The sequence below is a fragment of the Equus przewalskii genome, chromosome 3 (assembly GCF_037783145.1).
Source record: "Equus przewalskii isolate Varuska chromosome 3, EquPr2, whole genome shotgun sequence".
NCBI classification, from domain to species: domain Eukaryota; kingdom Metazoa; phylum Chordata; class Mammalia; order Perissodactyla; family Equidae; genus Equus; species Equus przewalskii.
This window is the reverse complement of record NC_091833.1, coordinates 106,553,259-106,568,841: the sequence shown is the minus strand read 5'-3', so window position 1 is coordinate 106,568,841 and position 15,583 is coordinate 106,553,259. Positions and strand designations below refer to the sequence as shown.

Sequence of the window (15,583 nt, the reverse complement as noted above, 5' to 3'; positions counted from 1 at the left end):
ACACTCAGGAGAGGAATAAATCTCTCCATTCCATTCAGCAAATACCTACTGAGCAACAGTACTGCAGAATACACCGAAAACTTATAAAATGAGTACTCTGCATTAATATAGCACTTTTCATTTACAGCGCACTTTTACCTATGGTATCTTTGATGACCCTTCCAACCATCAGGTAAGATGGAGAAGTCAAGGTTATTAGATTTAGTAAGTGAGAAAGCAGAGGACCAGAAAGGATAAATACCTCTCCTAAGGTCACCAGCCAGTTAGAAGTCAAGACAAATTCAAAACCAATTTCCTTACTATGGAGTTCTTTCCATCAACAGTGGATATCTCTGTGCTCTTTTGGGGGTTTTTTTGGCTACCCATACTGATTTTCCTAATAGCACTTTGATTTTCTTCTGGAAAATTAGCTTTTTCCCAGTGTGCACAGGCCTAGTTGGATGGCACATCACACTACCTATGGAAGCTCCGAGAGTCCTACAAGCTTCTCTTCCAGATCTTTTCTCTTCCTGTCCCAGTGCAGCCATGTGTCATGGAGAACTTAGATTCAGACAGTTGGATTCTCTATCCTATGACTCTGAATCTTGAATAGCAAGATGCAAGGATGGAAGAAAGAATAGTTTCAATCCAGTGATTGAAACTGGATAAGAACATCAAGTCATTTCTGTTCCTAATATCCTATGGTGTCTACAAGTTCCCAAATCTCTCAAGCCTGATTCCTCATCCTCCCTGCCCATCCTCTAAGCATCCCCTGTAATCCTCCAGTAAATTATCTTCTTGCTTAAGTTAACAAGAGTCACATTCTGTTTTCTACAATTTAAGAGCCCAAGTTGGCGCAACACTACCATCCCTTTCTTTCTCGTTCATTCCATCAACAGACACATTGAGAATTTATCAAGTGCCAGCTGCCGTACTAGGAATTATGGTTTAGAATATAATCAGGATGGAAAAAAATGTAAACACTTAAGAGAGTTAAATAAATTTTAAAAAGTAGATATGATGAAGTGCCACAATCAGGAGTATATAGTGATAGGGATGAGCATACAGGCAGATCGGAGCTAACTGGAGAGAGAGAAAGCTTGCTGCAGAAGGAGAGGCTTCATCTGGGTCCTGAAAAGTGAGCAGGATTTGCAATCTATTCAAACACGCAGAGTCTAATACTAGGAAAAAAAAATGGTACTCCATTCAAAAGCAGACATACTTTTTTTCTCAGAAGCAATGACTGATTCATGGAGAAAAAGAGCATTTGGGGAAAGGCAATCCTATACATTCAGATCATTCAAATGTATTATTTAAAAGCCTTTGTTCACATCAAGCCTGAAAATTAGCACAGAGCCAGAGAACAAGAACTTTAATAAACATTTTTAATTGCAAGTCCAAAGCAAAGCATTGTGTTTTTCCTTGTGTCCATCAGATTTATCACTGGATGACAGTGTAAAGTCCTGCTGGGTTTAGAGCCAGGTTTTCTGACAGAAAGCTTTAACAATGCTGTATTAGTCAGCACCCTAACCAGAGCAAATACTTCAGATTAAAAAATCACCTCGAAACTATCGCTGACACTAGTGACATTATTGTGGGTGAGGAGGCAGAGAAGAGCCTCCTCCAGTTGTTTCTCCTAGATGCAAAAGGGTTTACACTACCCGAAATAGTTCACTGGGGTCTTAGGTAGCCTGAATTTTTGTTGAGGCTAAATGGAATAAATCCAAAACATTTATAAGGCCATACGGTATTTATTGAAATCCAGTGCCCCTTCCAGCAAATCCTCTACTTTTCCTAAAGCCAGTTTTGCAGGATCTTCCCACCATACTGCCTTTGTACAGACTGTAGTTTCTGAGTAAACTGCCCCTTCTCCCCTTCCCTTCCTCCCTGTGTAACCCATTCTTCAAGCCTCAAGCCAACCACCACCTTTTTAGAGAAGAATCCCTCTAGGAGTCCCTCAGTATTAGATCTTGGTTGTCTATCTCTCATAACTCACTTTGCTTTTCCCTCATAAGGCAATAAAGTGATGATGACATACTGGCATAATTGTTTGATTAATGATTCTCCCCAGCTGGACGAAGCTTTGGAAGAGCAGTGACCATGTGTTATTTCTACTGTGTCAGCTTCATTGAATGAGGGGATAAATGAACAGAGTTCTAATATATTTATCTTAAAATCCTATTACTTCCAAAGACAATTCAAATGCCCTATATGTGGATATCAGTGAAGTGTGATTTCCTTTCCAATGTATTTTTCCCAAATTCAAAAATGTCTTTGTCATGGATCACTTTTCTTCAATTATATCTTGATTTTTAACTCACGTTCTCTCTGATGACAGCTTGTAACTCAGCCTGTTTTCTTTGCTTGTACTTCACAGAAAGAAGGGCACAGCCAAATCTGATTCCCAAATATACGAACTCGTGTAGTCTTCTGTTTTCTTTCTCTTTATATCCATAGTCTCAATTTCCTATTTCTATCTCTGGGTTATAAAACTTTTGTTTAGAAGTCCACTATTGTATACATCATCCCAAGTAGAAGCATCCACTCTCTTATCTGTTGGACATCTGTACATACATTTATTCTTGCACCTATCACCCTGCGTTAGTTTTATTGGTTTCAATCTGCGTTGCCTACGAGACTGTGAGCTCCTTGTAAGAGGGACAGGCTTTCTTCGCCTAGGAGTTCCCATTTTTGAGCACAATGCCTGGCATGTAGCACACCTTCCATAAATACTTGTTCAACTGAAATACCTCAAATCATTTTTTTTTAAAGGATTGGTGTATCGACAGATCCAATTCAAACTCTTGAACTTGACTGCATTTAATCTTACTGTTTCATTTTCTTCCCAGCTCGCCTCGTACTCCCTCCTGATATAGAGATGTAATCCCTGTTTTCTCCTGTCTTCTACATGATTTGATGTCACGAATATGATTAATGTGCTGCTCAACCTCTTGCCCACATCACTAATAACAACGTTAAAGAACAGTGGACCTGTTACTGAATGCCACTCCAGCAAATGTCGTCTCTCTGCCCCTCGTTTACAGTTTTTTATCTCTTTCAAGTCCCATGGGGATATTCATTTCTAAGGCCAATTTGAATTAATTTTGCAATTCAGATTTCAAGAGACCTGAAGACCCAGAACAAAGGCCTGTTCACGATCCAAAAGCAGAAAACCTGATCCTGAGTTGCAATCTAAATAAACATTCAAAAGTATATTTTCTTGCTCTAGAATAATAACATATTTACATAGCACTTTCTGTGTGTAAGATGCTGTTCTAAGACCTTTACATACACTGGTATTAACTTTTTTAAATCCTCAAAGCAACCATGGGATGAGTAGTATTATTTATCCTCATTTTACAGATGAGGAAACTGAGGCACAAAGAGATTCAGTAACCCAAGGATTCAATCAAGGCAGTCTTACTCCAAAATTTGTATCATGCTATATTGCCTCTAGGAAACTGCTTACTTGAACTACTTGTAACAACTCAAGTGTTCCGGTTATCCACTGTTGCATTAAAAAACTACCCCAAACTTGATAGCTTAAAACAACCATTTTATTAAATCTCATGATTTTGTGGGTGAGTGGCTTAGCTGGGTGATTCTCTGCTCCGCATAGGACCAAGTGGATTCAAACACAGTGGTCTTCAGCTGTGAGCCAGGCTGATCTGGAGGATCCCTGAGACTTCACCACCTGCCTGGCCCCTCCTTGGGGACAGATGGAAGGCTTGTCTCTACCGGCCCCTCTCCTTCACCATGCAGTCCCAGGGCCTCTCCACAGGGGCCCTTAGCAGCATAGTCAAAGTTCCCACAGGATGGCTCAGTGCTCAAAGGGACCAAGGTGAAAACTATCAGTCCACTTAAGGACCAGGTCTAGAACTGGCACCGCATCACCTCTGCAGGGCATTCCTGGTCAATGCCGCCTGAGGCCAGCCTGAATTCAAAAACAGGGGTAATAGACCCCGTCTCTCAGTTGAAGAATCGTTAACAAATCTGTGGCCGTCTCAGTCTGCTACCTCAAGTATTATAGAAAAGGTTGACTTTCAGGCAGTGGAACTAAAACGCAATAGTGTGTATTTTGTTTCTTACTTTTTGTCCTTTCTTAATTAACATTATTTTTTTAGAAAGTAAGGCAGAAGAACAGGAGCCAGGATTTCTTTCGGGCATTTTCATCCACGATGTCTCGCTAAGAGCCTAACTGGGCTATGCTGAGGCTGTCGCAGTTGGGGGCTTAAGTCCCTGTATGAAAACAAGTCCCCCCAGGCTCAGAGAGGCTGAGGAACTCGCCCACTCAGACCTTGGGTTTCAAGAAGTATGTTGTATATTTTTTTCTTTTTAACTCAACTGTAGCTTCTTCCTACGATTTTATGGGATCATTGATTAGAATGAAAGAGAAGACACAGTGTGTTGACTATCGTGTTCATTTAGCAGCACTGACTTGAACTTGGCATGAACTGGAGGATGTGATTTCCCCTCTCAACACCTTTGTTTTCCATTTGTAACATGAATGGTTTGGGCCAGATGAGTGTTTTCCAAACTGATGGGCCTTGAAATCAAGGTAGAAAAGCAAAAACAACATTTTTTAAATGAAGTAGTATAAAATAAAGAATAGAATATGTCCTATGCAGGGAGGGGAACAGTGTGAGTCTTTAGTTTAAGTTCTGGTTGCCTATTTGTGCGTGTGTGTCTGCATGCATGTGTGTGTGCATGTGCATGTGTGTGAGCTTATGTGTGTGTGTATTGGATAATACCATGAAATGTATTTCTCACTGTAGATGATAGAAAAGTTTGAAAGCCACTGGGTTAGGTGACCTTTTTTGATTCTTTCCAGATCAGAAAGATATGATTCTGGGAATGGTCATGATGTCAACTATAATTTTGTATAAAACAGACTACCTAACTTGCTTTGAACAAGACCCTGCATAAAATGACTCTCTGTTAAAATATACTTGATACATTTATCAATTCATGTATTATTATTCAAAATGAAAAATCATTCTCTACATCAAATTTTGGTCAAAAGAAAACCCTTTCCCAACACCCAACCTTCTTGCCCTCAGGACAAAAATCTCTGCACAGCAAATATTCCCACGCCCTGGCTCATATATTCTGTGTTCATTTCAAGCAGTATTTTTTTAATGAAATTTTACTACCTTGAAAGCATTAGGACCATCCTTCCAATTTGGAATGTAACATGCACAATTCAATTTTTATTAAATGCAATGGTGTCTAGAAATTAAACCTCAAGAGAATATTTTAAGACACAAATGTGAGCGATATCCTATCGATGGTAAATTAATTCAGAGGATGCAATCTGCAAAATTAAAGAAGTGATTTAGGGATACAGCGTCAGATTGGAGACCAGACGAAGAGAAGAAACCATAGTTTCCTTTTATACTGAAATTCCATGAGGCAACAGCTCTGCAAATGTTGACAGGCACATATTCTGAAGTATTAAGAGTCCACACGAATTGTGGATGACCTTGTGTCTCTGACCCGCTGCATTCTGTTGGCCAGAATGTGGGACCCAGTAATTTTTCTTCTCTCAAATATAAAACAATGCAAACTCTTTCCTGTATATTCAGCCAACAACCAAGATATATATTTTACTCTAAATGCAAAGGCATTTTATTTTGGAAAATATTGATTTCCTAAACTTCTAGAAGTTGGCACTGAAGTAAATAGTACATGAGGAGTAAAGTTAAAATGGGCTTTGGGGAAAATGTATGATCCTGTTTGCTCAAAAAGCTTAGAAATGATGTGACAAATATCATCTTGGATTTTTTTTAAATTTTCTGATTTCAATGTTCACATAATAATATATTTATGGAGCAATTTACTATTTTTAAAGCACTTTTTTTCACTCACTTATTAAAAAGTATTTATTGGGTGGCTACTTTGTGCTGGGCCCAGCTCTTGGCAGTGGCGAAACAGACGAGGTCCCCTGGAGCTTCCAGCTTAGAAGAGGGAGATAGCCAGGAACAAGAAAACACATAAAGGAGCCAGATTATTGCGGACTGTGATACGCGTGATGAAAGGGAAAAAAACAGCTCGTGATGATCAGTGATGACTTCAGATGTGTGGGTCAGGGGAACCTCGAAGGAAGTGACATTTGAGCTGAGATCTGAATGGGAGGAAAGAGTCAGCCCTGTGCAAACCTGAGGGCAGTTTTCCTGGTAGTGAACTTGCTGAGACAAAGACCCTCCAGAGGAAATACGCCTGGCGTGTTCTCCAGGAGCAATGAGAAGGCACAGAATAACGAATTGCGCCTACGCAACACTTCCTTTCCGTGTGAATGTGCACCCTTTAAAGAGCTCACTCTTAATCCTGCTAACCCCAATTCCTATTTGTCCCATCTAGTGAGGGGGGAAAAAAAAAGAGAGAATTGAGAAAAATATAGTAAATTTTTCTGCACAGAACATATTTAAAATAGTCTGATACTTTTAAAATCTTGCTTATTTTAAAGTCTCTTTAGGACAAAGATGAGACTGATGACGTTTGATGGATAGAGTTTTCTTTTCTTCGAGCCTAATTTCTCTAAATGCCAAGTTTCCATTAGCAGTGGCCTTGTCACGTTCTAAATATTTATAGCTTTTTCTTCTTAATCATTATTTGATAATTTTTAAATGGGTTCACTAATCATCAAATGCTTTACAGATGCAAAAGAAAAAAACACTATTTTTGTCACTAGAGAACGCACAAAGCTGGAGTCAATTTCCCCCAAAATATTTTGCCCATTTGGTGCCTTTCCCCTTCTCCATCACGGCTCCCACTCCTTCGAAGGACCAAGAGGGACTGGAAGCCATTGGAGAGGCCTTCGGTGGAGGTGTTGCTTGAGAAGTCATTGCTTTAGCCCTCCTGAGGGCCCACTGCAGTGTTTCCATATCAAGAGTGATTTTCTGTTTGTTTTCCAAAAAGGCTGAAAATAGATCACAGCCTTTAAAATCACTGGCCTTTTACATGGAATATTTGAAAGAATTTTATCCTTGGTACCTGAGAATGGAAACCATTCCAGTGTAAAAAACAAAAAACATGATGAGGAATTTATGAGTAAATATCAGTGAGCAAACTGCTGGAGTTTTCTAAGCCTCATTCTCTACAGTGAAACTCACAGCCTCCGTCGTTAAATAATGGAATGTTAGAGCTGGAAAGAGGGAATCCTAGAGCTATTCTCTGCTGTGAGGCTTTGGACAGGCTGTTCTCTCTCTCTGGAATGTTCTGGCTCAATTTTTTCACCTGACAAACCTCTAAGGAGCTCACAGATGGGGTGATTTTGGCTCCAAAGAGACCTAGACTCAGATCTCAGCTCTCTTGCTTCTCACACTGGAGACCCCTTTGTAAAACGGGGGTAAAATGACATCATCTACGTATAGCTGTCCATGTCCTGCTGAGCTGCCATCTGTGCCTAGGGTCTGCCCCAGGAATGTGAACAGTTGTTTCTGTGGTAGATTCTCTTTAATCTGGTAGAAGAAGGCCTGGGAGTTGGTAGGTTACTAGAACGTTGGTTAAAGCAGAGGTAGCACGGCCTATGGGCCACGAGCTTTGGGCATCAACCAATATGTTTTACAGCAAGAAGAAAGCAGCTAACCTAAGGAGCATGTTAAGTGGGAGATGTCTTAAGACTTCCCACTGTATTTTTTCTCAAGTCTCTTTATTTATTTATTTATTTATTTTTAAACATTGGCACCTGAGCTAACACCTGTTGCCAATCTTCTTTCTTTTTTTTTTCTTTTTAATTCTTCTCCCCAAAGCACCCCCCTACATAGTTGTATATTCTAGTTGTGTGTGCCTCTGGTTGTGCTATGTGGGATGCCACCTCAGCATGGCCTGATGAGTGGTGCTAGGTCCGAGCCCACGATCCGAACCAGCGAAACCCTGGGCTGCCGCAGGGGAGCACGCAAACTTAACCACTCGGCCATGGGGCCGGCCCCCTCAGGACTTTTTAAGATTTCCTCTCAGAGGTCTGGTCTTCCTCTACCTTCTACGTAATCTTAGTTCTCTCTGTTTTGTTCTCCCATATCAACAACTGGTATTTATTGAGCTCAAACTATATGCCAGGCAATATTGTAGATATTTTGCAACAGCCCAGTTCAATAAGTGTTGGCATTTTCTTCAAGATCAGGCAGAGATGGCTGTGACTCTAGACAGCCTAGCTCCAGACTTCATGTAGGTCCTGCTGACTCATCGTACCTGGCTTTCTCTCAGGATCCTTGCACACATGATCTACGCCCCGTGTGTCTGCCTTCCTGGGAAGCGGGGCTCCGCAGGGCGAGAATCACCACAGAGTCTGATATATAACAGGCACTCAATACATTTGGGGACTATTCTCAGACCATGATTTTTGCAGATCAGAGAATGAGGTCAAGAGAGGTTTAGTGACCTGGCCAATGGGCAAAGCTGATATCAGAATGTGAGTCTTCTCATTCTGCGAGCACTGTCTATTGACTTCATCAGGCTACTATCTGTGTCGGTTCCCCTACTCAACATCTTCCTACTCATGTGACATCTTATCTCTGAAGTCACAGCTCCCAATCCCATCCCCAGCCAGGTCTTAAACTCAGTTTCCCTGAACTGATTTAAATCTATGATACAATGAGAGTTTTAAGAATTTTTTTTTAAAAGGCACTAAATACTAAACCATCCAGATGGAAAGTAAAGTGGAGAAACCTAGACCCGGCTGAGCTGCTATCTGTGCCAGTGATGGTGTCTGCTCCCACAGGACCAGGCTTCAGAATTACCTCTCTGGCTGAGGTTCCACAAAGCCGTACCTTTGAACTAAAAAAGAAAAACAAATAAATAAATAACTAGCTCTGCTGATTAGCAAGGTATTGCAGCTGCAGGAAAAATCTACACATCGAACTCACGGTCGTATCATCATCCTTGATGTTTGTTTCTTCTTCCAGCCGAGATGAAGAGAAAACTGAATTGTGCTTCTAGTGTACAATCTTACCTAATTATGCCAGCTGATCACTTAAAAGTAATGTTTGCACACAGATCGGGAAGACGCTTACAAGAACCAGCTGGTTGATAAAGGCTATAAGTGAGGATTTGATTTCTTTTCAAAGGAGTGTTAACTATTTACATCTTTTTAAACACCACATCACAACATCAGTTACTGTGTGGCACTGTGAAGTGATGCTGTACTCAAGTTCCACAGGGGTGGGCAAACTTGGGAATGAAAGAACTACTTAACATGTAAAAAGAGTAACGCTATCATTCACCACTTTAGGACACCCCTGTGAGGGAGGACTAAGTACTGTCTTTAGGTTTTTAGATACAAATGAAAGATTAATGAGAGTGTTGGGGGAGAGGGGGTGTCTGTGTGTATGTGTGTGCGCTCACAAGCACTTGTGCTTTCTTACAAAGCAGAATGGTCCAAGTTAAACACCAGAATGGTTTAAAGGTTAAGCTTTTGGACACAGAAGACTGGAGCTAGAATACTGATGATGCCACATGCCACCCCCATGCCCTGGCCAAGTTGTTTGGTGCTTGGGATGAGTCCATGAGATGAAGCATGAGAAAATCAGGGGACAAATGCATCACACAACCGGATGTGCCATAAATAACGAGTGTCAAATGTTCAGTAGTGCTGTGTGCTAACAGTCCAAACATTGTCTAATTTCATCCACATACAACCTTATGTGGTAGGTATTGCTATCATCATTTTTTTTAAACTTGTGGAATATTAAGTGCCATTGTGCATGAGACAAACCAGAATTTGAACCTCAAACCTGTGTGATCTCAACTTTGGCTGTTCCTTCTTAACCATTAACTCAATTATTTGATGCTCCTCATTCCCTTACAGGCCAAAGTTTTGGCATCTTTAACTGATTCAATTTCTGAAACACTTACCCACAGCATGGGTGTTCTTCTACACTTTGAAGAGGGATTTCCTTAATTCAGCACATGGTTGTTGAGTGCCAATAAGGACCTGGCATGAACTTGGGTGCTGGGAATATGAAAGTGAATAAGACAGTTGAGTGTCTCAGTCTTCTTAGAGCCACATGGGGGAGACATAAAAGAAAGCAAGCATTGCACTGTGAAATAGTACATGCTAATGGCTCCTAATGGTACCTTGCATGTGGCAGGTGTTGAGTAAATATATATGGGATAACAGAGAAGTATTTGCAATGCAGTGGGACCTGAGAAACTGACTGTGTCTAGGAAGTTCAGAGAAGGCAGGCTGTGGAGGAGCTGGCTGTACAGACAGCCCTTGAAGGATGAATAGTTCACCAGGCAGATAATGTGGGAAGGACACTGTAGGCAAACGAAAGAGACCTGCTTCATGGTATAACAAAGCTTGTTGAGGACTTGGAGTAAGCAGCTCCAGTTATTTTTCTGAGATGTGAATCTCAAATGTGGCTCATAGATTCGAAGATCTATAGGCCATTCATCTAGCTAAGAGATAAACCCGAAAGAACAAATGATGGTGAAAAATGATAACTGTGAGGTAGAAACTAGGGTTTTCTAGATTACTGATCCAAAGCATGACCTTTTCCTGAGACTTTGAATCCCCAAGGCAAAGCATGGTACCTTGAACATCTATTGGCCTCATCCAGTCTGTGATCCATGTGGGTCTTTAGGTGACCACAGGATATCCAAACCAAGACCAATGCAAGACCTTGAGGGTAAAGAAGAAAAGTGTTCCTTCCTAAAGGAAATGAGGATAACACATGATTTAGCTCTACTTCTGTTCATATAGTGAGATAGAGGGACCACAATTCAGCATCTGTAAGTGAGATGGCCACTTTTCCCTCCCATACTCATGGCAGACATCACCACTTGATCTATTGCTCTCCCCTGGACGTAAGTTCTTAAGGCTAGGGAACTTACCTGCTTATTCACTGATATTTTCCTAATACCTAGAACACTGAGCACATTGTAAGTGTTCGATAAATATCTGTGGCATGAATGAATTGATCATTACTCTTCTTTTTTTAATTGAGCCCAAGGTTACAACACTTCCAACAGCCAAGCCAAACAATAGGAGGCCGAGTGAGATGAAATAATTGGCTTCGCTGTTGAAACAGAAAAACACTCTGAGCCCAGCTCAGCAACTTTAGGCAACGGACTTCATTCTCTGTCATCTGGCTTCCTCACATCCGCATCATGGAGTTGTTAGGAGAATTAAATGATATATGAGATGTGATATATGGCCAAATTCTTTCCCACAGAGGTTAATAAATAGCAATTTTCATTTTCTCTAGAAAGCTTTAATATAATTAAAGCACTCCAGATTTATTTATTAATCATCCATAAAACTAATTTTATATGTGGTGTGTTTGTGTGTATGATACACACACGTATATATATTCATTACATATATTGTCGTATATAATCATTACGTGTATATAAATCTTTAACATCAGTACTATGGTTTAGCTCTAATGTTCTACCTAATCTATTTATGGATATAGATTAGATAGAGAAATATATAGATAGAAGATAGATGGATGGGTAGATAGAGCTTGCTATAACATTGAGACAAAAAACAATATTCAGATCATAATTGGGCAGACTGATTTTAAATCACACACTTATCACAAAATGAAAGTCATCGGAGCACATCTGGTCCCAATAGTTTAGTATCTATAACCTTCCAGGCTTTATTTCAGTGTAAACAAAAGCAAAAGGACAAAAATGAAACTCAATTTCAGTGATCCTGGCCATTTGAAACAAAGAAGCAAATATTCCATTTAGCCGATGCTGCTCTACCTTTCCTGCTTCCACAAATTTGTAAATACTGAAACTTCTACCCCTGGAACATGAATATTCACCGGCAAATGGATGGATGAAATTGTTATGCAGAAGACATTGTCTGTCTGGTGCATTGCGATTCCCGTTGCCTCACTCTGGTGAGCCAGGCTCCTCCACAGCCGGTTTTCTAAGACAGACAGAGTTCGTCAACAAGCGTTTCCAGCAACTGCTAAACCTGAGCTCTAATGTATGCTGTGAAAGGGGAAAATCCTCTTTCTTAGCCCATTTATGATTTATTAGCTTATTTATTTGACGGCAAATGCTTGAGAAATCTGCTTTCCTCAACAAGCTTAAACATTTTGGGAAGCACCAGGGCAAAAAAGAAGAAAAAAGGGAAAGGAAAGGAAGAAAAAAGAACAGAAAAGGTGTGTTCGATGCAAATGGAAAAAGCATAAGGAGGCTTCAAGACTGACATTGGAACTGCAACAACTTGCCTGTAATTCGAGATTGATTAAATACTGAACAAGCTTTGATTGGCGTAGAGGGTCAATCACAATCATGATTCAGAGGCAGAATCTGGAGGAAGAGTCCCCGCGAGAACCTTGAGTCTGAAGAAAGTACAAACCAGTTGCACAGACAAGGCATTTAGAAAGTTCTCATTTGCTATTCATCTTTACATCCTGCCATACTTAAGGGAGCGATCATAAAATAAAAACAGCGCCCCCACCACTAGGAAATGTGAATCCAGATCAGGAGCCATGCTTTATGGATGTCTCCTTGAAGGTGCTGCCATCCCCCTGGCCTGCAGAGGAGGCAGCTCGCTCCGGGCAGCATTACAGAGACAGCCGCGGACAGCACTGGCATGACAGACAATGTGGAGAGGCTGGAGGCAGGCTGATATTTTCAGAGGGAATTTGGCGCTATGCAAAATGAAAGAAATAAGTGTAAAGATGCATCTAAAGGATGCCATTCATTCTTTGCTCTTAAACATATTCAGAATTTTCCTACTCTGCTCGGGAAGGAAGGAGAAAAAAGAACAGGATGAGAACAAGGATAACAGGTTAAGAAAAGTCTACAATTCAGGCATGCTTGGTAACAGGCTTGCAAGGCTTTCGATTTAGTTCATAAGATTTGCTAAGCAGATTAGTGTTGAAGAGTCCTTATTTTTGAAAATGGCAAGAAAAAAGTAATCTAGAATGTGAATAGATCATGAAAATTCTCTTGTCTGCAGACAGTTCAATATTCACATTTTGCCCAAACTGCAAAATCAACATTATCTGGTTTTTCTTATTCCAAAATTTTGCACATATGTCTGTGCTTTGATAACTGGGGTGGGGAGGTACGGGAGGGAAATCTGAGCAGGAATCACAAAGATTCATGGGAAAGCCCAGGGTTATCCACATCTGGGATGTCACCCTGTCCTCTTGACACGCCCTGGTTGGGCCAGCCCTCAAGGTCTTTCACTGATTTTTCAGCCTCTTGCCTCCCAATCAACACAAACTCCTCCCTCCCATCAGGCACAGAGGCATTGCTGACTTTCTTCTCTTAGACTCTTGGTTGTTGCCACTTTTATACTTCCAGTCTCTTCCTAGAATCTTTCTCTTGCCCTACCCCCGACTTCCACCAAACCATTTCCTTTCCTTCCCATCCCAAAGTTTCATTTCCTTCCCTCTCCCAGGATATTTCCATCTCTCTCTCTACTCTCCAATCCTTCCCCTCTAGGAGCACCCCCTCAGTTCTTATAGACACTCTTTATGCCATCTGTTTGTAGGATGTGAGTGGTAAGCCATCGTCTTAGGACAAAATAGTACCCAAACTTCTAATCATTCAAGACCCATCTCCACCTGGCACCTAGCAGGATTTGTATATTAATACTTCCCTCCATACGTTCCTTTCCTCAAGCCAAGGTGGTGAACCCACTGTTCTTTCTCTGCCCTGCATTTCTCTGCCTGTGGAATTTTGTTCATGCTGTTCTAGTCTTTTATTTTTTATTTAATTTTTTGTGGAAGACTAGCCCTGAGCTAACTGCTGCCAATCCTCTTCTTTTTGCTGAAGAAGACTGGCCCTGAGCTAACATCCATGCCCATCTTCCTCTACTTTATACGTTGGATGCCTACCACAGCATGGCTTTTGCCAAGCGGTGCCATGTCCTCACCCAGGATCCGAACCAGCGAACCCCAGGCTGCCGAAGTGGAACGTGTGAACTTAACTACTGCACCGCCGGGCAGGCCCCCTGTCCTAGTCTTAGATACACTTCCCTCCACCTCCTTCAGTGTGTCTCTCTAGATCCCTCTGGGTAGGAAGCATCTCTCCTTCCAGCCCTTAATCTGTAAGCTCGATCTTGGTTGCGCGATTTTGTGCCCATGTTAGAGGTGCAGAATCTATGGGCATGATTTCCTCAGGACTAGATTATGAGATTCTTGAGGGCAGAATCACCTGAAGGTTTTTCTTGTATCTCTCCCATTGTTTGGACAGAATGTAATAGATATGGGGAGGTAGTATAACTATGGTAGACAAGCAAGCCTAGAAACTTCCATTTTAGAATTATGGCAAGAATGCACATTTTTTAAAAAAAAAATTCCATCTGACGAGGTGTGGAAGGAATAGAAAAGGTGCAACTTCAGGAGTCAAGGAGAATGAAAGAAGTGAAATAAAGATGATATTTCAATGAAATTTTGGAAGATGGGAATTGAATGAAGAAGTGGTAGTGTCTTTATTAAAAGTGGAGACACATAGAAGATAGCAACCTCAAAGGGGTACCAAAGAGAAGTGAGCCAGTTTATCCTACAGAACCCCAGAAAGGCTCAGAACTTGGATATGTGCCTGAAGAAGGTGAGTGAAGCGAAGAGTCGGAAACAGGAGCTCTGTTTACAGAACACTTAGGTGCTCAGATGCCCTGCCCCACCCTCCTTCTACCTACATAGAACTCCCAAGGGCCTCCTAACAACAGCAGGTCTCACACACCCTAAGCAGGGAGTTGGCAAGTTATCATCTGGAGAAATTTAAAGGAACTTAAAGAACTCTAGAAACTCATGTGGGTCACTCCATTGAAAATGCCAGCTGGCTACCCAATCCCCTAGTGGTGTGACCCACCAGGCGAAAAGCCTTACTCACGCACTTGGAGCTCAGAATTAGCTTTTTGGCAGCACATGTTTAATACAAAAGGATAACCAAGGATCATTAGATTTAAGCAAAGTTCCCAACATGAAATGGAGAAACAGACACAAATAAATGTGGGGAAAAAAAATCCCAAAGGTAAGAGACAATGCAGGAAGCAGAAGAAAACTTAAAAAAAAGAAAAGCACAATTTGATTTTTAAAACCATGTGTCTAAATACTTCTTTGAGAAAATATGTCTCAATATGAAAATAGAGTACATTCTTGGGACTATAACAGATTTGGGTTTGAAATATGATTCTCATTCTTAACATCTGTATGTGATATTAAAAAGGAATTGAATCTCTCTGACCTGAGTTTTTGCATGTATGAAATTACCATAGTAATATACTAACTCATGGGGTTGTTTTGAGGGTTAAAAGGAGAAATGTAGCATAGTGTGTATATTCTGTGCTAAATAAATGATAAGCTTCTCGGGAAGTTTTTATCACCAGTAGTTCTCACCATGCTTTGAAGTGGCAGACGCATCAGAGAACTTGATAAAAGCTAGGTATCCTCTCACTAGAAAAACTAATACACATATGTATACAGACAAGAATTTACGCATAATTTCAAAGGAATCTCAGACTCTGAAGACCAAACAAAAGCCCCTCAGGTTAAATAACTGATCTAAATGAAGACGTCCTTAATGGCAAGGGATGTTTCTTTTCATTTCTTTTAGATCTACTGCAATGCTTAGCAAGAGGCGACTCAGTGATTGGGGTAAGAACTATATCTAATTTTGCCTGTGC

At 40.9% G+C, this 15,583-nt stretch overlaps 1 protein-coding gene and 1 long non-coding RNA gene across 44 annotated transcripts in view; both read right to left on the bottom strand.

Moving 5' to 3' along the window:
• Positions 1–15,583, bottom strand: part of LDB2 (LIM domain binding 2) — a 359,745-nt gene that overhangs the window by 282,263 nt on the left and 61,899 nt on the right. The window lies entirely within an intron of this gene.
• On the bottom strand, positions 7,694–9,928 carry LOC139082365 (uncharacterized). The gene is made up of 2 exons (XR_011538284.1): positions 9,832–9,928; positions 7,694–8,754 (listed from the first exon to the last, which is right to left on the bottom strand). It is a non-coding gene; the product is annotated as an uncharacterized lncRNA (long non-coding RNA).